The 25,965-nt window shown below is 44.3% G+C and overlaps 1 protein-coding gene and 1 long non-coding RNA gene across 2 annotated transcripts in view; one reads left to right on the top strand and one right to left on the bottom strand.

Moving 5' to 3' along the window:
- Nucleotides 1-1,616: 1,616 nt before the first annotated feature.
- On the bottom strand, nt 1,617-5,753 carry LOC147127117 (uncharacterized). Its single transcript, XR_015084131.1, has 3 exons — nt 5,609-5,753; nt 2,007-2,160; nt 1,617-1,700 (listed from the first exon to the last, which is right to left on the bottom strand). It is a non-coding gene; the product is annotated as an uncharacterized LOC147127117 (long non-coding RNA).
- A 215-nt stretch (nt 5,754-5,968) lies between these two features.
- The window catches only part of LOC147127116 (cadherin-10-like), a 51,024-nt gene continuing 31,027 nt past the window's right edge, over nt 5,969-25,965 (top strand). The window contains exons 1-2 of the mRNA XM_086020136.1: nt 5,969-6,059; nt 6,587-6,865. The gene's annotated coding sequence lies outside the window, so the exon portion shown is untranslated. The remainder of the gene's footprint in view (nt 6,060-6,586; nt 6,866-25,965) is intronic.

Here is a 25,965-nt window from a genome sequence, read left to right as displayed (position 1 = left end):
CCAGTGTTAAATATTGGACAAGGTTAGGGTTTTATATTAGGGTTTCTAGCAATGGTTCGTTTTAACCGTGGGTTAGGATTTCATGCAAAGGTTGTTTTGAAATGTGGTTTCAATCCCAGGTTTGGGTTTTCAAATAAAGACAGGCAGGGTTGGAGACATTTTAAATGCTCATTCAGTGAGGGAGAACTTTTCTGAGAGTAAATGTAGCAGAGGAGGCACATTAAAGCCTTTTTTTTTTTTTTTTTTTTTAATGAGGTATCATTAGGTGGCGTGATGAATGTCACTGACTTTATGACGCGCTTAATTGGATGACTTAGAGACGGATAGGGAAACAATCAATAAGAACTCCTTCCAGACATGGCCGGCCGGCGCTACAAACAATCGGCTTAGCGATCAATGCGCTACTGGAACGCCGACACGGATCAATGCAAACATCCCCAAAATAAAAAAGCTGCGTCATCCCCTCCGTGTTTCTCGTGTCATTCCCCAAAGCCACAAAGCTTGAATGGCCGCTGTGTTTTCCCGCCTCAACAGCTGACGATCACAAGTATCCCTTGCAGGTTTGACCTCGATACGCAGAAAATGAAGCAAGCTAAGAAAAAAAAAAGCCTTTGTCCTCCCCATTCCTCCGGGGTCGGGAAAATCATGGGATAATCAGACAAAGAGGGGAATGATATTTTCCTACGAGCTGCGTGATGATGGATGGAGGAGATAAAAGCAGGCAGAACCAAACCCGGTTAGCCCGTTTTTCTTCTTCCTTCTTAGGGGACTCACATTAGGAACGCTGCTTTTGACCTTGACATCATGTCTGCAGAACTGCAAGAATACTCCATCCAAAAACTTGGAGATATTTAGGAAAAGACCCTTGGAAAATAATCATCTAACACCTGCTCACATTTCAAGACAAGTTCAAGAGTTTTTAGCCACAGACTAGTTTCAGATTCACATTGGTCATTTCGGATGGTACATGGACTTCGCGTCGCAGTCGCGTTTTTCGCTGGTTTTTCCCCTTCGTCCATGCCCCTCTGGTGATTGTTTGCAGTTTCCTGTTTCTGGTTTTGTTTGAGCCCATCTATCGGTTGCCGGTCGTGTCACACCCCCACAAAGACTGAAAGACTTGCCTTAATATCAAATACGTTTGATATTGTCATAAGACCAATACTAGGGAAAAACTGACATAAAACAGATGAGATGCCCACCTTACACCAAACCATTAAGATGACGTGAGCGTGCTGTGACGTCAGTAAAACTAGAAAATGTCCGTAAGCCTTTCAGTTTTTAGTCTGAGACTGTGAAAATCGTGGCGTCTAAGACTAGCATAAGATGTGAAGAAATAACAACCATGACGATTTTGATGATTTTCGACAGTTTGAAAATTCCCCGTGACCCTTCAAACAGGTGCATGCATCTGCACGAACGTATGAAAAACGTGTGGGACACACACCTTGACCTGTTCCATGTGTAATTGTTTCATGTGAATAGTCACAAACTGAAGTGAATCTGGACCAAATCTGGTTTGACATAAACAATCCAGACATTTATTCATTATCATCTGCCAAAACCATCCTCACACTATACAGGATTTCTGATGGTAAATACAAATATGCAAAATGGATCAAATCTAGATTGAGAGTCGAGTTGGTTTCCTTTGGAAGTGTGATGAGCTTGGTCCTGTTCTATGTGGTTTTATTTTAGTTTTGCTGAAAGAAAAAAAAAGTGAATTAGCACAGACAGAATTGATTCTGAATCAAATCTGGTTTGACATACAGAATCCAGACAAGTTATTTTATTCATCCAAAATGAGTAGTATGATACACTTTCCTTTGAAACAATGATTAAGGACTAATTCATTTCTTCATATTCATACATTTGAGAAGATCTCTAGTTTCTCATTTGCTATTATTATGAGGATATTCTTGATCTGGGACATGTACTGTAATGTGTCCATGGAATATGGCCAGTATGGAAGGGACACAGCATTGTGAGCTAAGTTGCTTTTAGTTTACTTATTGATGACGTCTCGCTTGTGAGCCCAATCGCCTGATGTTTGCGCGCCGTCCTCGGGGGAGGGAAAAAAACAAAAGGACAGCCGAACGCTGAAGATGGAAGCTTCCTGTCCAGGCAAGCAAGACGACATGGTGACCCTCCGGTGAGGCGGCGCTGGCAGACAGAAGGAACCAAAAAAAAAAAAGGATGTAAGCGTGTACATTCTGAAGGCATCATAAATCACATCGCTCGCGGCAAGCGGCCCAATTGTGCCGCGAGGGTGCGCCGAGGCCGCCGTCAAGCGAATCTCCTAGTTGGTGTCCCCGGGCTGCATCCGAGGGAAGAAGTGGAACACCAAAATAAGACAACGTTCCCCTAAGATTCCCGAAGCCGATTCTAGTGAGTCTATTTGCGGCAGGGAGGACAAAATGTAAATCTCTCCGAAACAAAAACGTCTCAAGTCAAACCGGGAAGTTTGGGTGGGACACCTGAACATTTTCACTGGGAAAAGTGTGGGTGTGAGTGAACGCTGGCATGCTTCGCTTCTTTTTACAATTGTATGAGAGTTGCATGTAAAAATGCCTAAAAATACACTCTAAAAACAGTTGGGTGGAAAATAACCCAATTTGAGTCCAAAATTGAGCGACCCGCTGCTTGCGTCATTTTGACCCAACTTTCTGGGTTGTTTGGTTCAAAACGACCCAATTAAAAAAAAAAAAAATAGATCAAATTGACCTAAGTTGTGGATCATTCAATTTTGTTGGACTCAAATCTTTTTAGAGTGTATTTGACCCTCCTGTTATGTTGCAGGTCTTATTCATCTGTTTCAAAAAAAATTAAAAATAACAAGTACAAAATGTTCATATAATGAGGATTAAAATTACTCTGCTGTCTTTCTCTAGTTAGTTCCTTAAAAATCATTGTGTTGATGATTGAACTGGTTTTGCTGTGACCTTAGTGAGGATAAGCATATTTATGTCCTTTATAAAGATAAGTTTAAAGAAATGTGATTTTCATGGTCTATTTTTTTAGGGGGTGAAAGGGGCGGGTTGATTTAAACATAGAGCAGGTTCCACTGACCAAAGAGTGCTGTTGCTATGAAACAAACATGACGGTAAGGTTAAAACACAGCCTGCGCAGTTAATAAAGGATGAAAGATGGCGACAGTGTGACCCTGGAACGATTATTTGCCTTTACATGATTTCATACGGTCAAATTTGATTGCGGCTTGCGTTTATTGTTTGGCGCAGATACGGATCAGGCCAAAAATTCCCTCCAACAGGAAGTGGCCTTGAACGGAGGTCTGGCGTTTACGTCGTTATGGAGAAAGCGCATGGCCATCTGCAGCTGTCATGTGTTGGGCCGTCAAGGTTGGTGCTTGGACCGCCGTCGAGTACAGCGCCCCAACTGGGCCCGCCCCATGTTTGACGATGACGGAGGCTAAGTGGCCGCTTGGAGAGCTTCCAGGAATGAAAGTCAAGACACAAGTGACACCATCAACATCAACTTTAGACATCATTTCCTAGGACACCACACTCCTCACACTTCACAATCCAGATCTGATCGAAAAAAACAACTTCAGTTCCATTCCAGATCGGATCCCGAATTGAACACTTGGGTTTACAATGGGAAATCACATCTTTTGTGATTTTGTTTTTTGGCAAATGATTTTGAATAAGATTCTGGATTCGTTATATCATTCAAAAGCGGTGATGTCAAACTAAATTTGATCCAGTTTCAATTTGGGTTCAATCATCTAGTGCCATTGTACAGAAGAACCTTAAACATGTTCATCCTCCTCACACTTATTGAAAACAACAACAACTGAACTTCAAATCCAGATCAGATCCAGATTTGAACACTTGGATTTACAATGGAAAATGCCATGAATTATGACGATAGTTTTGACAGATGATGATTCAGAATACATTTTGTCATTCAGGCACTATGATGTCAAACTAAATTTGATCCAGATTTTATTCATACAGTGCCAATGTACAGGAAAAAATGTTCAGGACCACAATCCTTACACTTCAAAGAAAACGAACTGAAATAGTGATCTATTCTAGATCTGATCCGGATTTAATATTTGATCGCGGGTTACCTTTCGGATGAGCATGGTTTGGGCACAAAATCTTGAATGAAAGGTTTTTTCTTGATTTGGTCAGACACTGTGCCAAGCCAAATTTAATTCCATTTTATTCATATTGTGCAAATGCACCAAAAGAAAAAAAACATCCATTAGGTCCAGGAGCACAATTCCATATTGCACATCAAATCAATTTAGCATAAGGTTGTTTGCTGTCTTTATGTTTGTTTGATTATCCGTTCCACATATTTTCTCTTTAGTCATTGGTGGGAATGTTGAAGCCTTGGCAGAAATCCACCACCCGGAACGTGGGAGTTAAACTCCCCGACCGACTCAGGAAAATGATCTTTCCTATCTTTGCAGTACATGAAGGGAGTTACTTTTGCGGCGCGCATTTCTAAATCTCAACTTCATTATGCCACGCATTACACAACTTAATGACTTTGCTTTCTTGTGATAATAGCATTCCTTATCTTGTCATCGGGATGCAACATTTTCCAAAGGAATCAGACCTTCAACACCGCACCGTCTGATCCGCGCTGTAGATAGCCACACTTCTATCACATAAAATTACATTTTAGGATTTCATTAAAAATGCAATCATGTAGGTTGTTTTTTACCATATTTCATTAATTAAGAGTAAGCTTCACGCACTACTCGTATGGATGATTCCAATGCTCTTTTTGGAAGGTGACGTAGCATCGGAAGGCGTAGCATGCCGAGCGGTGTGCAGGAAAAGCGGGAAAGGTTTCACCCTTTCACCTGGAAAAGTGTGGGTCCCCCTTCTGTGGTTAACACAAAAATGTTTGACTTTTTCCATGTGAAATATTGCAGGTCCACGTGTGCATAACAACACAATAGTTTCCCACACGACAGCAATAAATGAGGTTGCGCATGGTCAGTTGTTGAAAACATCACAATACTCCCCAACCTCATTTCCACCACAACGTGTTCAGCTCATAAACATTTTATTTGTAGTCCACTAAGAGAGCGCTTAAGAGTTCATTACATGTATATGTCCACGCACACACACACGCGCACACACACATGTAGAAGAGATTAGAGGGCAGTAATCTGGTGGAGGCAGTGTGCGCTGGATGAAGCAGTGATGAGCTGCATTAGTTTGATTACTCTCTAACCCAGCAGTTTACATGTTGGGCCTCTAATCTGATTTCTGGCCGGCATACCCACATCTCCTCACCCTCCTCACCCGTCATCGACCTCCCAAAATGAAAGCAGCTCGACTATAAACATCACTAAAGACACAAACAAAGTCATCGACCCCCCCCCCCCCCCCCCCCCCAAAACACCAGACAATTTTAGCAAAGTGGTCAAATTGGTCCAATGAAAGGAGCCAGGGTACGCAAACCTGATGAACGCCATACATGACAATTCCAACCAGCTGGTAAATTTTTAATACTAGTGATGCAGTTTAATTTGTTCAATTTAATCAAGCTGCAGAGACGTCTCTGGAAATTTCTTTCAATCCTAAAAAGTGTTAGTACAGGATTTAGTATTAGTGACAATACTTACTTTGTACTCCTAACATTTCGAAAGACTTTTCTCTCACTTTTACTTTGAACGTCAATTCCGTGTGGTGGCTAAAAATATTTAAAAAAAGAAAAGGTTTCAAAATGCGCATGTAATCTCAGCACCAAATGTGTATGGTCGTTTCTCCTGTCTGTGGTTGAAGTGTTGTGGAAACTTGTCAACAAACACAAGTATCATGAAAACATAATTGTCATGGTTGTGTATGGTTGATTACCCAAAAGCAGGGAGGCAGGGATGCATTGAGCAAAGCGATTGATTAAAAAAAAAAAAAAAAAAAAAAACACTAGGAAGGTTACTGAGTGAAAGAAAGCATCAAACTAAATGCAAGCCAATTGGTGAGACGACGAGGAACACCTGGACAAGACGATTGGCTGAGGGAGCTGATTAGACCACACACAGGTGGAACAGCACAGGTGGAAACAAGACCAAACCAGTAAGTCACGACACAAGAAAACATGCCATAACAAGAAAAGAATATCCATCCATCCATTATCGATACCGCTTATCCTCACAAGGGTCGCGGGGACAAGAAAAGAATAAATACATATAATCCACACAAACACAATTCGTGACAACAATGACAATCCAAAATAGCAAGAATTACTTTTTGAGTTTCAGATTTGAAAAACTGTATGAAACAAAACAAATGTTTGTCCCCTCAAAAATGTGTTTTACCAGCATTATTCAGAAAAGTGTTTATTGAAACAAACACAAATAATAAATAAATAAATAAATAAATAAATAATAATGATGATAATAATAATAAATAAATAAATAAATAAAATATGTTTTGTAACTGAATATGACATGGAAATATAAAATCCACACCATAAACAGAAAGAAAGAAATTAAATTTAGCAAGAAATGAAATGAATCAAAAAGTGGTGTTCAACTTGAACGCCGTGCTTTGTCTCCCCCCCCCCCCCCCCCCCCGTCTCTCCCTTCCTACATCCCTCTCAGTCACCCCCTCTCTCCCTGCCGCCTGCTGCCGGGGACTCGACAGCCAATGGGTGGCTGGCGTCCCTTCAGCCTCCGTGTCATCCACCCAGCGAGGACGCAGTTGCTGCGGACGCGCGGCCGACGCAGGCTGCTCTCAATCGGATACTCTCCCTGCCTGCCTGCCTGCCTGCCTCCCTTCCTGCCTGCCTGCCTGCCTGCCTGCCTGCCTGCCTGACTGACTGACTGACTGCCTCTTCCAGCCAACATCTCCGCCGCTGCCGCTGCTCCCGTCGTGCCCAGGTGAGAGGCTCTTGTTTCGACTTTGTTTTGTGCGCTCGCCTCCGTCGGGCCTGGCGCGATCGTTACGAGCTGCCGGAGTCTCATCATTGGGCTTGTGTAACAAACGACCTCTTTATGCCTTCACGTTCATTGGCGGAACAACTTGAAGCATTTCCCCCCCCACTTTAATTTAAACTTAAATCCCAACCGAAATTAATTCGCGAGTAGTCGCGCGGCTTCTCGGTGACACACGAGCCCGACTTTGTGCTCTTTTATCGGGTGGGAAACTTCATGTCGCGCAGCCTGGGTCACATCCATTCACTCGCGCCCCCCGGGGATGCTCCGCTCCTCTGGCTGGGCCTCCTGCAGCGAGGCTCGGCTGCGTGCAGGTGCGACGCACCGGCGCAAGCGGAGCTGCTGGGGGCTTTGTTTTTGTTTTTCTTTTTGTTTGTTTACTGGCGTCCAATTTGGACTTGCAAGAGATGATAATTAGGCTCTTTCGAAGAGAGTGAAATGCACACTTCAGCATTGAAAAGTGATGATTTAGATGTGCTTTTATAGAAACTGGCGCAGTGGAAGTTTTGTTCTGAGGGGTTGTCCTCCACGCTGCTCGCAGGTGGTCACTTTGAGCTCCCGCCTGGGTTGTGATTGTAAAGATGCACTTTTGGATGAATTTGGGATTGGGATTTGGTGCAGCACGCTCACTTTTCCCTCTCACACACACACACACACACACACACACTAATGAGGACTGGACCTGGCAGGACACTAATGAGGACTGGACAGGACACATGCTGGGACTATCCTCAGCTCCTCCTCCTCCTCATCCTGGTGTGAACAAGTTGCCTGTTGTGGAGATGGCGATGGCAAGCAGCCCGGTGAAAGGAAACGAGCACGAGCGGGGCAGGCTCGCAGTGCAGGTTGCGCCGGTTTGATGCCTCCACATGAAAGCGGGCACAGTGGAATCGGAGGCTGATCAAAGACAAGTGGGGAACACGGCAGGTGCTGAATATTTAAAGGGACTGCAAATAGCACAGGCTCATATGGGCATGTTGGGTCCAGAGTTTGTGTGTGTGCGTGTGTGTGTGTGTATATGTATGTATCCAGTAGGTGTGTGTAAGCGAGAAGAGCTGATGTGACAAGCGGGGACTGGAAAAAAACAAAGCGCCATCAGAGCGATTTGCATCCTTTAGAGCAGAGTTGAGATTCCAAAAGACACCATGCTCACTTTTCATCTTTCTCATCTCACCAACTCAGCAGATTAGGTTTCAAAAGAAAAGGTCTCCATCTGTCCGTCCTCGTTCCCCGCGGGGTCGTGACGTCACCTGATGGTGGCGCGTACCCGGCGGCGGCACGGGGCTGACTGCTGACCCCGACTTGATGATGTTACGTGCGCTCCAGATGGGCTACGTCGTTTGCGATGATGGCGGATGTTTTTCCTGCCACACCGCCGCCGCCGCTACGTGGCCGACATCTGCAGCTAATAACGTCAAAAATACCAGCGGCCGCCTCCCCGTGGGAATGCTCCCCACCCCAGACTTTTCTGGAGCGAGCGGCCGGTGATTCTAATGGGCGTACGCTGGCGACATTTGGAGACGTAAATAGGCCCTTCAGGCAGAGATCTTGTTTTCAGTAACTGTTGCAAATCTAATGAGAAATATCTGGTCTTAGCTTAACAACTGACACGTCCAATTTGCTGGACACAAGATGCTTTCAGGGTGTGGCCTTTGGCTCTGAACATTTAGTGGGACACGCAATTTTTAAAAGCTTTACAGTGATTAGCTGTAAGGCCAACGTAAAGGTCAAATTTCTGAGCAAAGAAATTTGGATTATGTCACACTGCGCTTGCGTGAGGAATTTCAAGATAGCTGGATTTATGGGTTGTCATAATTGTCTACGCTCAAAAAAAAAACAGCGCCACCTTGTGACAAGTGGCTGGCGTGTTACTGCATGCAATGATTTAGCCGAAGTAACACCGAGAGAAGATGTGTGAGAACTTTCAAGCTTGCTTGATTTGTGAGGTAACCAAATTGTTAATTGTTTAACGAAAACACTACAAAGTGACAGATTGCTGAGGAAAACAATAGCACACTCGATATATTAGGATGCACATTTGACTAAAATTCTTTGTTGAGAAAAGCGGTGGGAAATACAAGACAAAGAGGAGGAGTATTTTGTCGGTGTCCGAAATTTCAAGCTATGTCGACTTTTGAAATTGTGTTACTCAAGAGCTATTAAAACAACATAACCATGAGACGGATTGCTGAGGAAAATAGTAGCGCAGCGCAGCCCAGCCTGACTTGTGTGAAAAATTCAATGCTAGGCTGACTTATGAGGTGTCAATTGTGTAAGTTTGGCATTATAGAAAGAACAGCAGCACCATATGACTGATTGCTGAGACAACAGGAACACATCTGGACTGGGTTTGTGTGAGAAATGTCAAGCTCGGCTGGCTTATTAAGTGCGAGTGGTGTAACTTTGGAGCCAAAAGAAAACAAAAGTACAATGTGACTGATTGCTGCGAAAATAGTAGCACACCTGAACTGCAATTAGGTGAGAAAGCACCGTGCCAAGGTTTGCTGACCAAAACAATCGTACACCCGGTGAGTTTGGGATGCATGCTTTGCAAAGAATGTGTGTTTCTGCATCCAACTGTTCAGGAGGAGGAGTGAGGGAAAAAATTCAAAAGAGCTTGACTTCCGTGGTACAAAAAATATAACTTGGAAGCTAAAAAAACAGTACCACCACGTTTGTTGTTTTAGCGGCGCATGTTTTGCTAACATTGCTTCTGCATCGGTGGAGTAGTGTGGGTACATTTTTTAAGCTTGCTTGACATGTGTGGTAGGAAAGTTGTGCAACTTCGGCGCTAAGAAACAGGGCCACCATGCTCCGGATTGTTGAGGAAAAACAATAACGCTCCCGTTAGGGATGCAAGTTAGGCTAAAATGACGTGTTTCTACGTCCAGTGGTTCAAGAGGAATAGTGTAGAGTAAATGATTTTTCAAGCCATCTTGACTTATGGGCTATCAAATTTGCGTACCACTGGAGCTAAAAAAAACAAACAAACAAAAGCGGAGAGAAACAATAACACAACCGATATGCTAGGAATGCATGTTTTGCTGAAATTTTGTGTTGCATGGAGAAAAGCTCACTTTACTTACATGCTAGCGAATTGTGTAATTTCGGAGTCTAAAAAACAGCGCCACATGTTACAGATTGTTGAGAAAAACAATACCACATCCGATGCCATAGGGATGCATAGTTTGCGTTGTGGTTCAGTGGTTCAGGCACGCGGAAATTTTTTTTTCAAGCCAGCCGGAGTTGTATGGCATGAATATTGTGTAACTTTGGAGCTAAGAGAAACCGTGTCATTTTGTTTGTTTGCTGAGAAAAGCAATAACGCATCCGATATGATAGGAATGCATGTTTTGCTGAAATTGTGTGTTACATGTTTTTTCAATCTCACTTGACATACCCTAACAAAATTGCATAACTTTGGAGCCCAAAAACGGCGCCACCATGTTACAGAATCCCGAGAACAACAATAGCACACCGGATACGTTAGGGATGCGTAGTTTGCTCAAATTTTGCTTCTCAATGGTTCAGGCGTGGATACATTTATTTTCCAAGCTAGCTGGAGACGTGCAGTATGAAAATGATGTAACTGGAGCGAAAAAAAGAACAGCGCCACCCTGAGACACTTGTCTAAAATCTCTCGATTCGTCTCTCTCACGACGAGCACGCTTGTCTCTTTGTGCGGCTGCCATCTTTGTTTGCTCGCGACTTGTCATCATGTGACCACAAGAGCAGGCGTGACTTGCCAGCCGCAAAACTCTCCCGCCCCCGCTTCTTAGCACGAGAAAACCCTGACTGCAGGACGTCTGTTTTCCGTTAGGCCCATCATCGCGACAACTGACGGCGGCGGCAGTTTGGCCGCAGGTTTCCACTGAGGGGATTTTGAGGCTGGACGGCGGCCAGAACAACGGCTCAGCGGCAAGTCCTCCCAAATCCCAATGACCCCGCCACCCTCCCCATTCTAAAAAAGCCTCATTTGTCTCCCCATGTGGCAAAAAGATAAACATGCATGGATCCCAGCATTCACACCTCACTCAACAATGCCTCATTAGCTCTCCTGCTTTGTGCAGCACTTACGCTCAAGTCCTAAATCTATTTCCAAAGAGGCTGACTGCAGGTTGTGCGTGTGTGCATGTGCGTGCGCGTGCGCCGGCTCAAGCTGGCAGGATGGAGCAGATGCCGTCAATTGAAAGTGAAAGAGTTCCACTTGAGGAAAATGTCTGCACAGCCGACGTCTGGAAGATAATGCAATGAGCTCAGATAATGTCGTACTGTATGTTGCCGTCAACTCTCTGTATTGTGAGCATTTAGGATTGATTTATTTGAGAGGACTTCTTGGGGAGCAGGTTGTTTTTGTTTTGTTTTTTTTTGTTTTTACATAAATTTTCAACTCAAAGTGCTTTATATCATATAAGAAAACGTTTTATGAAAAAGTTAGATTGAATGCAAGTATGAACAAAGTAGAAGTACTTGTGGAAATAAAGTGCCTTGGAGCAGTCATGTTTGTTTGGGTAATAAGTTGGAGTCTCACAAGAATAAAGTTGTTTTATTCTGTCATACAAGAGTAAAATCATAAATTTAGAAGAATGAAACCACACAAATTACTTATTTTTAAAATGATTTTAATTAACAAAAGAATTTTACAAGAATTCAATCTTAATTTTTTCAAGATGAAAAGGCTTATTGAGAGTTTATTTTGAGAAAACCTCAAATTTATTGTTGTTGTTTTTCTTTTTGACAATAAGGTCAGTCAAAATCTTACCATAACAAATATCCAGGGAAAATGTTTGTAATCTTATGAAAAGAAAGTCTGTTTGTTTTTTTTTCCTGTTTTGGATATGGTTGTATTTTTGTAATCATTTAAAAATATAGTCTTTTTTTCAAGACAGTTATTGGATGACAGTATTTTTTTTCCAAATAAAAAGTCATATTTTTTTGAAGAATCCAAAGACAGCTGGGATAGGCTCCAGCACGCCCCGCGACCCTGGTGAGGAGAAGCGGTACAGATAATGGATGGATGGATGTTCCCTACAAAATAAAAAACATTAATTTCTATTTGGTTGAAAATAACAAGGTCTTTTGGTGTAAATTTTTTTCAATTTTGAGTCAATTTTCGAGTCATAGTCCACGTTGAATAAGAGAACCATGAATGCGTAAACGGTTGTAATGGTTTAATCACAAATGATGGGCAAAACAGTGCAACGACTGGTCCCGGTCGGCCCCTGGCGCCACCTATTGAGTAACTCGAGTGAACAATGGCAGAAGTGACGATGAAAGAAAAAGTCCATCTTCAAACAGTCGCTTGGCGCTTGAGGATGAAATCACTTTGGATTTGTTCTTTTTGGGTGGGAGGCGGCAAAGTGCTGCCAATGTTGAAGACGTGGCTGCCAATATCCCCCCACCCCCCCCAACACCCCCTCACACACGCTGGACGAGTGCCACAGGCGTTTCTAATTATGTGTTAGCGTCAGCCGGGCTGTTGGTCCTCTCAGGTGCAAAGAGGCGTCAACAAACCTCAGCGTCAGGCAAACGGCCATTTCCTGGACGCCCACAAGCATCTCATAAAAACTGAAGTTTTTGTTTTAGTCTTTAATTTAATCCACAAATTCATCATGACAAATTAATCATTTTGTTGTGTGTTTTTAACCAAGATTTTTTATGAGTGGGTTTATTTTTGAAACCCATCAAAATGCTTAATTTGTCATGATTGTTACTTGGTACTTCCCCCGCCTTCTCACGCAGTGGACTAATCCATCTTTTGACTGCACAAGTGCAGAATTGATTCAGGAAAAGAGTTACACAAGCAAAACAAACTTTTTGGTGCACTGTCTGGAAAATAGTGTGGCGTTATCTTGTGGAACTGGGTAGATAAAGAAGATAGTGTTTTTAGTTTTTTGAAAATAAAGCCTTAATTTTAAGAGATAAAGAAAAACATTCTTAGATGGTATATTATTTCTAAAGAAAAGAATCAAATCAAACTTATGAAAATAAAATTTTTGAGTATTTTCTACTTTTTTCATGAAAAAAAGTCATCATCTGATGGAAATAAAGTTGTAATCTTAATAGATTTACTGCAGTAAAAAGGTGCATTGTTATCTTGAATTTGTTTTCTAGTAATAAAGTCATAATCCTAGGAGATTTCAGTAGTTTTTTTAAATACAATGTATAAAAAAGTTATAATCCAAGATTGAAGTGATATTTTTTTTCTAAATAAAAATGTGATTGTTTTTCGAGAAAGTTGTAATCTTAGAAGAATAAAGTAGTGTTTTTTAAATATAAATTAGAAAGTTTTATTTTTGAAAGAATAAACTCTATATTTCCAGAAAAAAAGGCGTATGATATATTTTTGTGTTTTTTATTTGCATAAAAAGTGAAAAAAATATTTTTTTTTTCTGAAATAAGGTTGCAAAAATTAATTGCAGGAGAACAAGTAGATTTTTTTTTTTAGATATTTAAAAATAATAATATATATTTTAAGGGATTCAAATTGTAATTTTAGGGTATAGTTGATTTTTTTCCGCCAAAAAAATCCTATTGGTTGGAGAATGAAGTCAAAATGAAGTCCTAATCTTAAGAGTCTTTTTTTTTTCTAGAAAAGTCTTGGGAAGGTGCAGGAAGGCTTCTTTTGCAACCATGAGGCGAATAACTTCCCTCAAGGATACCGAGCATCCGTCTGTCTTGCGTTTGAGGTGAAATCGATTTTTTGACCCGACAACGGCATGCGGGGGAGCTTTTGGATTGGATTTGGAATGAAATCCCTATTTCCAACGTGTGTGTGAGTGTGGCTGGATGGTAATAATCTAATAGTGAGAATCAGGGATCCAGATCACTATCAAAATCTAATCAAGTCTCGCATGGCTGCGGGCGCGTCTGCGGCTCGTGTTTGCATGCGGCTGCTTCCTGCAGAGCGGCAGAGGTGACCACCAGCACGACGCACGCAAATCAACTCACTAAATTACTTTCCCAAATTGGAACATTTTGCTTCTGAAAAGTCCAGTTAACATTGCGGAAATAGACCCGTTTTTTTTTTTTTTTTTGCTCTTGAAAATGATCTGTTTAAGAAAAAATAAATCTACCCAAATTTTAATACAAGCAACATAAGTCAGCCTCTGAATGGATTCAACCAAAGGTTTCAAGGCAGGGTAGGGTTTTAAAAGTTATGGAGTCACACAAGGGGTTCAAATTCAGGTCTCAAGTGTGGTTTAGAGTTCAAGTTAGGGTTATAAATTAGGGTTTCAAGTCAGGGTTTTGGTTTGTAGGTTTGGGGCTTTGAATTAAGGTTGTGGGACAGGGTTAGGGCTTCAAGCCCGGGTTGGGTCAACATTTCAAAATGGGGTTTATTTACACTGTATTGCGTACTTCATACACAAGGAAACTCGATGTGCTTCACATAATTAAAAGTACAACATTTAAGTCAGGGTTAAGGCTTCAAGCCAAGGTTGGGGTATCAAATTTGGATTTTGAACATGGTTTCAAACAAGAGTGGTGATTTTAAATTAGGGTTTGAAGTTTGTAGTAAGGTTTCCAACAAGCATTATGGTTTCTATGTTGGGTTCTAAATTAAGATTTCAAGCTAGTGTTAGGGTTTCAATGGACAGCTTCAAGCTAGGATTAGGTTTTGAAGTTAGGGCTTTAAATGATCGTCTCAAATTCACATTTCAAGCCAGGATTTTTTTGGTTTGTTTTTTTTGCCATAATTTTATTTATTTTTTTCTTTCAGAAACCAGGATATCATCCAAAATTTATAAAACAAACCCAAACAACATGTCTACAACAACATGAAACAGTGCCTTGTCAACTTTTTTTTTTTAAATGTTATTTGTGCTCCAGCGGTGTAAATCCATCCTTTAACTCTCTTCCCTATTGTCCTTGCAGCATGTTTTTTGTGTACAGACGTGTGTGTGTGTTCCAATCATGGTCAAAGAACCCCCCCTTCACCGAGTTCTTGTTGGTGCAAAGCCCCGCAGGCTTAAGCGGACGGCGGGGGGCTCTAACTGCTGTCTGGGGTGCGGCCGCTCAACATGACAGCCGGTTAATAAGCCAGCGCACGGCCGGCGCGCAGGCGGGAGGTGGCGGCCGACATGGAGGTTTGGGTTCGGAGGTGGTAGCGAGGACGGGGTGTGTGGGGGGCGGGGGAGGGGGGCTAATATTGACCGAGGGATGACAGCGGGCTAATAGGGGATCAGAGAGTCCACTATGAGCACAGCTGCACTGCAGAGCTGAGTGAGAGTCATGTGACCAGGGAAGGAAGTTATTAAAGACGCACCACTGGAACATACGATATGTTCCTCAATTTGTATTTTTTTAATGGCAGAATATTAAATATGCAGCATCTTACATCACCACTGCATTGCTGAAGAAGGTCAGTGTAAAGGTGACCTCAACCAGACCTAAATCCTATTGAGCATCCGTGGGGCATCCACAAAGGAAAGGTGGCGGAGCATAAGGTCTCCAACATCCACCAGGAGCGGAAGAAGATTTTAAGGGCACTTTTGGCACAATTTGGACATTTTCACTCAGGGGTGTGCTCACTTTTGTTGCCATTGGTTTAGCCATTCATGGCTGCGTGTTGAGTTATTTAATGTGAACAGTAAGAAAACTGCACACTGTAGGGTAGGCTCTAGCTCAGACGTGAACCTCATGATGATAAGCGGCGTAAAAAAATGGATGGATGGAATAATAATTTAAAAGATTAATATTAATTTAGACCATAAATTAAGAATGAGTGAATGTTAATCACATTCCAATGCACAAAACATGTATGACAAAAAGTACATTAAGAAACGCACATTAAAGCATTTCAGCACTAAAAACAAAAACCTTACTTTTCACATTCACATTTGTGCCACAGCCCGTTTAAATTCCGGGTTGCAGTGAATCACACGGATTAAATTTGGCCTGACAGAGAACAAAAAAAAAATCCTTGACAGTTGAGGAGTCGGCAATCACGTGCATGTGAAAGTGGTCTCATCTTGAAAACAAAATGTTTACCCCCCAATGTCATGTCACGTTTCAGCAACAGCAGCCTGTTTAGGCTGCAAACTGGTTGGGCTGCAATGACCTTGCCGCGGGCCTGCTGAGAAACGCATTCATCCATCAATCCGTCTTTTCTAACACAAATTGAACACGGTGGACAAAACGCTGATGGATCAATAATCGATTAGTCAGGTCTGTGTTGTCTCGCGAGGTGCCACTTGCCACAATTGTGTGTGTGGGTGTGTGTGTGTGTGTTGTGCGTAAGCAGTTGAGCGAAGAAAACAAAACGTTTACCTCCAAATGCTCCCAAAACTTCGCCCGGCTTATGTCGAGCATCACATTTCTGCGGTTGAGGCTACAAACGAGTCGGGCTGCGATGAGCTGCGCATTCAATTGCACGTGATGGCGCAAATTTTTCAAAATTGATGAATCGACAATCGATTAGTCACGACTGCCTGCTGGTTTGCCGTCATGACGCTTCTTGTGCGCTCGCCTGAAGGTCGTCTCTTCAGATGCCACGTAGCATGTGTGTGTGTGTGTGTGTGTGTGTGTGCGCGCAAGTGATTTGCTTGCGCTCTCCAGCAGCCTGCAGGAGGAATGATGGGCGTTATTGCAGATGACAGCAACACTGCGGCTTTTAAAAATAAAGAAAAAGTCTCTTCCCTGCGAGGCTTGAGGGGAGTGGGGGTGGGGGGGGGGTGGATTGAGAGATGGGGGGCAGGGGATTGGCTGTCTTGGTGCGCACACTTCTTCCCCCTGGGCCTGTCACCCCTCCTCCTGTGGATAATGGTCTCCTGTCTATTTCGTGAATGATATCTGGATTCTTTTGTGTGCACAAAAAGCCTTTGTGACTTTCTTCTTATCATTTTTTTTTTCTGTAAATGAACAGGCGGCACATCAGCAAAGGTCCTATTTTATTTTTTTTTTTTTCTTTCAATCCCCCGTCCGAGTGAAACCGGGCGTAATTGTGAGCTCCCTCTCCACCATTACGGCGCTTCAGTGACAAGCCGGGAAATAAAATGGAAGGCGCTCCAAACAAACTACCTGTCGAATGGGAGCGTGGCGGCGAGCACGGGCAGGACACGACGCACGCGTCTGTGCTAATAATAGCAAGCTAGCGTACAAGCCCGCGCTGGCAGGGGCGGCAAAAGCTGTCCTCTTTGAGAAAAGGTCATCCTCGGAGGCGCCGTGACGCACTGCTTTGATGGCGATACGTGACAAATGGAGGTTTGGGGTCTCGCAGGCCTCCAATTACGCTTTGACGGCACAGTTGTAGGTGGGAGAAATGGGGCAGGTCTAATGAAGAAGACCCACTCCAGAGGTCCAGACGCTCCTTACATGTTTCCTGTTTAGACTGCCCACCGGCTTGCTCTGGAGTTGTTTAATGTCCAGTGGTAAGCTTCCAGTTTTCAAGAGAGTCCCGCAGGGTGAGTCTGGGGATGGGAGGCAGCAGTATCGTTATGGGTGGCGTTGTGGGGCAGTGATTGAATTACAACTCCGATTCTAGTGGATTAAAAACACAGGAAGACTCAATTGATAATGCCATAAAGTCCCGGAAGGAGGTTCCCATCTTACAGGCACCGAGCAGTCAGTACAGTGGACATCACGCATTTACCTTCCGCGCTGTCTAGCTCTGGGTCATGTCAAGTGGCAAGCTTCCAGTTTTCTGAAGGAACAAGGGCAGGGAGCTGGCGGGTGGGGCTGGAAAGGGGTAAAGGGGTTGGATGGTGGTGTGGAGCAGCAACTGAACCACAGATCAGATCAAGCCTGTCGGTAAAAAAAAAAAAAAGAAAACAAAGGACGACTCAACTGAGGATGCCAGGAAGGCCCGAGAAGTGGGGCAGGTCCTGCCAGCGGAACCTTGGCGGTGCTATGACGCCCCCCCTCGAGTGTCAGGAGCTCCAAGATAGTTTGATCTAATGAAGGCAAATGCGGGTTCTTGTTTGCCAGAGGATAATCCCACTGTGTGCTCGGGCAATGCCGCCGCCGGACTTTCTTTGAAATGGAAAAATTGCATTAAACATTCCATTTGTATTAATTATAATGATAATCTCATTAGCATCACCGCTCTGAGAGTTTTTATATATATATATATATATATATATATATATATATATATATATATATATATATATATATACATACACATACACGCCTCATTGAGCGGGCTGGCCTGTTCAGTTCATGTCAGCCATATTGGATGTGGCAGTTCTGCCCCACATACGTCTGCTGATTTGGGGTCACTTGTTTTTTTCTCCCTTTTTGCCGTCAATGTTATACATTAATGGCCACATTATGCCGCCGCCCCTGTGTGACCTATATCTTTGCTACTGTAACAATGAAAATTTCCCCACTGTGGGATCAATAAAGGCATTCTTATCTTATCTTATCTTATCTTCAAGCGACTCCCCAAACATTTCAAAGGTGTGTGCACATACATGGTTGCTGGGGCTCTAAGTAGCAAATGAATAAAGAGAATCGCTCCACCTGGACCAATCCAATAGAAATGATTTGGCGTTCAAGGCAGTCTGTGTGTATAAATCAATGAGCTGCACCCCACCCTCTAACATCGAAAATGTTCGAGGCAGCCATGATGTCACCCCTTGACACGCGACGTCCAGACGTGACGCTCCTATGAGACTTCACTCACTCTAACGCTAATTTGATTCAGCCTAGCTTTAATTCAATCGGCGGCCTGGGATCCTCTAAGTGGCTTTTAAGAGAGTCTGAGGGGGCTGGAGGGCCTGCATGTGGCAGCGAGTGGGATTAGGTGACACAGCAGAGGTCAAAGGGTAGGGTAACAGCAGCAGGTGGTGCTTGACAAAAAAAAGTGGTGCCACTAACGAAGACGTTAATGTCAAGTGGTGCACAGCAGGCATTCCCAAGTTGGTTTCTTTCCCGACAAAATGAAAATCACCCTTATGTTATTTTGGGGGAATTTTGTGTGTTCCGACGAGGAGAATGGGGGAGGGGAGCGACGGCGGCTAGCAAGCACGCTGCTGTTTTTATTTACGGAACCCCTTGGAAGACAAGCGACTCAATTTATCCGCCGAGCTTGTCCGAGAAGAATTGTCGGAAAGCGCGGAACCTCGTAAAATTCAGCAGACGGGACGAGCCGCGTAGGTGAGCGCGAGGGCGGCGGTGTAAACAGGGCGTCGGGTGCACGGGGTGCGGCGCAGGTTTTGCTATGTTGGGAACATGCTGCCCCGACCCGGCCCGTCTGACGAAAGCCGTGTTGACAGAAAAGCTGACAGATGCTTCGCCAGCGTCCATTATTTATGAGCAGGTTTCACAGGTGCCTCCTGCTCCTTCTCCTATACGTTTTTGTTTTGTGTGGGTGGCTGAATGCGCGTCTTGCCCAATGTGCAAGTCCAGGCAACTTTTTTAACTGTGTTGGAAACCAATCAGAAGCCAACAGCACTCCCCCATAGGGAGCCACATACGCAAGGAAAACAAGCAAACTTTATAGGAAAGATGGATCAAATGTGGCAACCCATCTTTGACCCACTGCATAAAAAAGATCCGGAAAAACCCTCTCGTTCATACTTTGGTTTTACATTTTCTTCAAGACTTGGTGGGGAAGGCAACCAGGTGCTGGGCGGCGCCACTATAATGTATTTCTTCTCATCTTGTTTTTAATCTGACACCCCAACCCTATAACCCATTTTGGTTTCCTGCTGCCCTCCACACCACCTTCCAACCTCCATCTCCTTGCCCTTATTCCTCCTTAAAACTGAAAGCTTGACGGTTCTTCCCCAAAACAGCGAGGGGGGTTTCACACAACTAGAGTGAGTCAGTGGGGCAAAATAAACAGGTTGGTGCATTTAAGACGGGAGCATGCATGGCATCTTTGGAAGAGCCGTCGTTTTGTTTTTAAACTGACTTCCAAATTCATCCAACACCAACCGCCGCCCCGCCCTGCAGCCCCCTTCGCTTGTTTCTCTGTAAAGCTGAAAACTTGGCACTTGTCATAACAAACAGACCTTGTGAGTTCTTCCCCAAGACAAAAAGGGATGCTTCACACCACTAGAGTGAGTCAATGGGGCGAGTGGAACATCTTCCTGGGTACGGGAGTCTTTCTCTCATTTTTATTCTGCCGGAAAGCTACCCCACACTGCTATCCAACCCCGCCCTTTATTTCCCTGACCTTGTTTCTTCTTGGCTTTTGGTAAACAGCGTTCACAATTATCCAGCCAAGTTTTTTTGGGGGGGGGCTCTTATTTGATAGTCTGGCCATGGGGCTGCTGAAGGGGGCGTATTCTAATGAAACGGGACGGAATGAGAGTGTCTGATTGGCGTCTGGGGGAAGGAGAGGCAAGTCGGGCCTCTTCATAAGTGCGCCTTTGTTTTGTTTACTTCTCACAGAGGTTCCCAACAAAAAGCCCCCCACCACCCCCCCACCCCGACCCGCCCCCCTTCAATGGCAGCTTTGGTAATGCAGATGCAAATGTGCCGCATGGACACGTTGCAAAGAGGAAGTGGCACCACCGCGCGGCCCAACGACCTTCCCCCACCACCACCGCCCCTTCCCCACCCTCCTGCAGGAACTGGAACGTCATCAGAATTCCATGAGGGGAGCAGTCATCAAATCAAGAGCACTGCAATGCTTTTAAAGGTCTGGCTGGGAATCATGTTGAAAATGTCCATTCCTCGCTGCAAATCGATTGCCTGCCAGCCCCCCTCGCTCTGCAATAAATGTGGTCACCTTTGCTGTAAAGAAGGCGAGCGTAAGTCTTTTAACGGCGCGAGAGGAAGCAAGCGAAACACGCACCAACCTCAAACGTGAGCAAGTGACGGCTGAAGGCAGTAAAATTCCAATATATCATTTTTCCAGTTGGTGAGCAAGATTAGCTTCTCAAAGTGAGCCGGTGACATTGGCCGGCGAGGGGGACGCATTAATGCACTATTGATTGTTTATCTGGAATAACAGCGCGCCGAGGAAGCCGGGCGGGGGCGGGGCGTGTGGGCGGTAGCTTTGCGATAGATAATTCCATCTTTTGACTGCCGATTGTCAATCGGGGCTGAAACGAACACGAGCTATCTCGCAACATTCCAGGTGTGAAATGGGAAATAGAAACTGGGCCGCAATGTGGTGGCCACGCGATAAGGACAAATAATTCAATCTCTCATCCGGCCCGGAACGAGAACTTCCTCAGAGCTCGCCCGGGTGGTCGCTTACGGCCTCCCTGAACTTTCACCCGCGCTTACTGGAGGTGGAGGACATACCTCGGTCTTAAGGCACCGCTAAAGCAGCAAAATGCAAAACATAAAAATGTTTTGCTTCTTTTGGGTAAATAGGAGAAGATTCATTGATGTTTAAACTGATGCTACAAACTGCTAGCAAAAGATCTTCAATGAATGAAAGCTTTAATATGGTCAACGGATTTTTACAACATATTTTAATCAGAGATGGAAGTAAACTTCTATAGATTGATTTTTTGTGCTGATTCCAAATCTGCCCTCATTTTTCCCTAGCTGATCAGGTTTTCATAATAATAATAATAATAAGTTTTGGGATGTTAAGTCAAAACAATTCTGAACAAAGACCTCACTTTCTGACGCAATTGTTGCTTCGTGTGTGTTGAATGTGTTGTACTGCCGTAGCATATCACCAACAAAGGCTGAGGACGATTTACTCAATCTCCGATTTTCTTCGGGATTTAAATTTCAGTGGATAGTATCGGCAGCCTCCACGAATACCCCATGCCTGGTATCCGCACTCGTACATGCCTAATACTGCGCAAGCTTTTGTAGGTCAACCTTAAAAACCAAAAATGAAAATATCTCAAAAACCTGATATGCTAGAGAAAAAGTATTTCTTTTAAAAATGAGCACCAAAAATATGTTTAGGGACACATAAAGCAACAACTTCAATCTTTTCGTTTCAGGAAAGGACATCAATAGTTAGTCATCCTTTTATGAAATGACGTGCAGACAGTCGTGGTAACAAAGAGGCAGTTGTCATTGCCTCGACTTCATCTGACGGGTCATATTTCACTTCAAATTTGAGGGCAAATTCCGACCCCTTAGTCCACTAAAGCATTTGTGTTCCCACCGTCCACTTTGGTCTCGTTAGATTCTGGCGGCAAGCTCACGATACGCCCCTCTTATGGTCACTTCCAGCCTCCCGGAACTCTCCCCTGGGTTGTTGCTGCCTGATTGCAAACAATCAGCAATTCTGCATCCCGGAGTGAAGGCGAGCGTGACCATCGGAGAAGCCAAGCATGTGCCCCGCCGCGGCTCGGGAATCCAACACTAACACCGATCAATCGGGCTTCTTTGTTCATTAGTGGTGCGCTCCTGTGGGGGTCGGCGAGGTGGCGATAAAAGCAAAACAGCCCATCACAGGCCTCATTTGGCTGAGCAGGCAGCGCCCCCGGGGGGGCAACTAGCCGAGGTAAATAAAGGTGAGTCACCGACAAGGTCAAAGCGCATCGCAGCCGAGGAAGCGCAAATGCAATGTGACGCCGCGCAAGGTTTAGGCCGAACACGGAAACATGCTGATGAGGAACCATTTTGCTGCTTTGAGTTGATTTCCAAATTGAATCATATGAAGCAAGAACAAATAATAGCAACAGACCTTGTGCATTCCATTACTATGATTGGTCCTGAGCTTGAGACTTTGGTGCTTTTGAAGTAAACGAGCAAGAAAAAAGATTAAACCTTATGCATGTTAACGCTTCTCCGGCTAACTTACCTTAGCATAGCTTGTTCATCAGCGATGGAGTGTGACATGATCAGTGTGGGTAGGCTGCAGCTCCGAAAAATGAAAAGAAAATGGATGGCTGGATGTATACTGTATGTGAATATGTGGGGGAAAAAAAAAAAAAAAGTCCCCGGCAAAGGGTTAAGCCCAAAAAGCAAAAGTCTCTTTGTTGGTGGCGCACGTGCGTCGTCTGCCGGCTGGTGACAAACGACTTCCCTAACACCTGCTCGCCTCCGTGCCGACGCGCAGTTTGCGAGAAATTTGCTCCAATTTAAGAGGCGTAAAAAGGCGGCGTGTGAGGTCGTTAATAACGCAAAAAACGGCCGCTCCCGACTGTCAGCGCGTTGTTTTATGGTGGCGGAGGCGTAAAGGTCGTTACTCTCCATCGAGGGGGAAACTATTTTCTGCGTGCACCCCTTTTATTGCGGCCGTATTTTAGCTGGGACTTTGTTTTAGCGCTATGTATTATTTAGTGTTGTGTGCCGATTGTGTTTTCTTGCCATTGATCCTCTGCTACAGTGAACGTGCACCTCCATGAATACGTTGCCTGCCCTCCATTTCCCTCCCTTTCCCTCCTCTCTGGTAACCGTGGCGACCAACGTGGGAACAGAAGTCCACTTTGTGTGGGGTCAAAGTCGCCCCCGAGACGTCTGCTTCTTTCCGAGTGCAGCATGATGTCATATTGTCATAAATGGCAACAAATCGTCCTAAAGAGTCACAAAGTCACCGACTTTTAAAGCCAGAAGTGAATCACAAAATGGGCATTTTTGCATTTGATCGTCTCACTTATTGATTTGCATTGAGCGAGCTCCCAGCAGGACTGGCCGATGATCACAAAGACCACAGCGGGGGAAGCAGGAAGCCAGTAGACCACCCTCTCTCCCGTTTTTTTTTTTTTTTTTTCAAACGGCAACCCCCCCAACACCTCCCACCTTTGTCGGCCCTTCGTGTGCGAGCTGGTGGCGAACACCAGAAGATAAAGGAGCCCAAACGCGCCTTTGATGTAAACAGACGGCCTCTATTCATTCTGCGGTGATGTCGTCTCTTTGAGAATTTAAAACCCCGTCCATGAAGTGAGACAGTTTTCCAGGCTGCTGATTGGCTGCCAAATGTGTTTGAAATGAAGATATCCAAAACCCCATGCAGACACAGGGAGAATATTCTCCACATGGGAAGCCCAAGATTCGAATCAAGAACTCTTAGCAGTGTGCTAACCACTAGCCCACCGTGCATGTGGATTTTATTTTAAATGGGACCTACTGTGGTATTTTTACATTCGGAAATGTATCCGTTGCAAGCTCCTTTACACGGATCCAACAAGTGTAATTGGGCAACTTAGTGATGAAGTACCCACTCCACCAATGAAAATACAATCCATCCTTCTACTGCCTTTTTGGTTGAAAATTTTTTTTTACGTGCTTTTTCAAACCTGGCTTCGGTGGAACTCAACAAATAGCCGCGCCTCTATCCATACGTTGGTCGAAAAGTGATTGTAAAACGTTGTTGATCTTTCGGGTGTCAAAACATGTCTCGTCTCAAAATGTAGCTTTGGCACCATCTTGGATCCAAGGAACTGCATTAAACTGATTGGCTGCCATTGTGCGGAATCTATAGGCCATTAGGGGGGTGTGTCAGTTCTTGTGGATTTTCTTAAGTAGCAGGGGAAAGCTTGATTTGTCCTTTCAAGCCAGATTGCATGTGCTAAATGGAAATACTGCACACTCAAACGTAACTACTTCATGGACATGTGGACATGTTGCTGTTTCCATGTGAGGAAGAATACGCGAGGCGAGCGCTGACCCCGCATGGAGTCCAGACACAAAATGAAGGGCGAGTCGGGCAGGCCTCTGCGGCTTCAGAAGTGGGCCACTCCGCTGCGTCGGACTGACGGATGCGAGGGGAGAAAGGAAAGGAGGCAAAATTGGGGGCTCTCGTGGACTTGGCCCAGATTGTGTGATTTATTCCACTTTTTTGCCACGCGGCGGCGAGAAGAGAGAGCCAGAGAGAGGAGTGAGTTGGCGGCAGCAAATACATTCACGCGAATGGCTGCCACTCACTCGCTCACTGGCATGTGGCAGGATGATCAGATGATTAATGAGACAAACACAACATGTAAATGTTGATGCTTTATGCAGGACATGCATGTTTAGACAAACAAAAACATGATGAAAACTTTTTTTATGACTTTAAAAATTGCATGTTCAGTTGGATTCGGGTCAGGTGATTGGCTTGGCTTTTGTTTGACTGTCTATGCGTGCATGTAAGAGTACCCGCAATGTCTTCCATTTCGGCGACTTTTTTTTTGAATTTGTTGTCCTTTTCATTTTTAATGTGGTAAACATTTGTGGGATGTAAAGTGATCAGTGTCCTCACCAAATACATCGCATAAACAGTGGCGTTGGTGTTTGTGCGACAAAGCGTCAGCGAGTCTAGACGGCGCTACAATAGATCAATACAATAGATCGTCGATGAGGTTCCGAGGGACTTATTTCCGTTTGCATAAGACGAGGAACGCAGTTGATGAGAGTCGTGTTGTTGTAACAAATGAGGACACTATTAATGACATTTACAAAAATGTGAAACTTTAAGGATCTTCTCTGCAACTTGCTTGGACATAAAATACGTTAGAGGTTTTCATAATGTAGTAATAGCCTTTCTGTCCTGAAAAAAATGGATTTCCAATCACGTGTGCATCAAGGCACGTTTTGACTTCTCTGTGACCATTGTTCCTCATGTTTAGTATATCTGCTTATCCCGATGCTGTTTTACTCTTTCACGATTCCCAGACCAAGACCAACAGGTGCATGTAGCTGTTTGAAGCTGTGTGGTGGATACACAGACAGCAGGACTGTTTCAAGCTCCCTCTTTCATACTTTCAAGATTGTGCTTGATTGAACACATACTGGTAAATGTACAATCAATTTCAGTGACCTGTGAATGACAATTTATTTTGTTTTTTATATGTGTGATTTTTCGGAAAAGTCATCAAATTTCAGGGTGGAAATTACAAGTAAACAGTATGTACGGGTTAAGAACCTTCCCTGCCGCTTGTAACGTCTCCATGTTTATCTGTGGCATCAGTGCCTACATCGCTCCCCCTTGCCCCACCCCCTCTCTCCCCCCTTTTTCTCACCTCCATCACGCTCGCTCGTCCACCTGGCTGACATTCTCCTCCCTCACTTTTAATTGCACCCCCGGGGCTGCGGTGAGGTTGCTTCGGCTCGCCGGGCGCCATAGGGTGCTTCGCCGTGTCGCTCACGTCGCTCGTTAGAAGAGAAATACAAATTCAGAGGAAGGCCGGCTCGCGTTTGGTGTGGGGGGGGAGGGCGGTGTCGTGGGGGCGCTTCCAACGTAAAATGCCACG

The sequence above is a fragment of the Filicampus tigris genome, chromosome 21 (assembly GCF_054856515.1).
Source record: "Filicampus tigris isolate MCC_2025a chromosome 21, RoL_Ftig_1.0, whole genome shotgun sequence".
In the NCBI taxonomy this organism is placed as follows: domain Eukaryota; kingdom Metazoa; phylum Chordata; class Actinopteri; order Syngnathiformes; family Syngnathidae; genus Filicampus; species Filicampus tigris.
The sequence above is the reverse complement of the archived record's forward strand: the minus strand, read 5'-3'. Positions and strand labels throughout refer to the sequence as shown.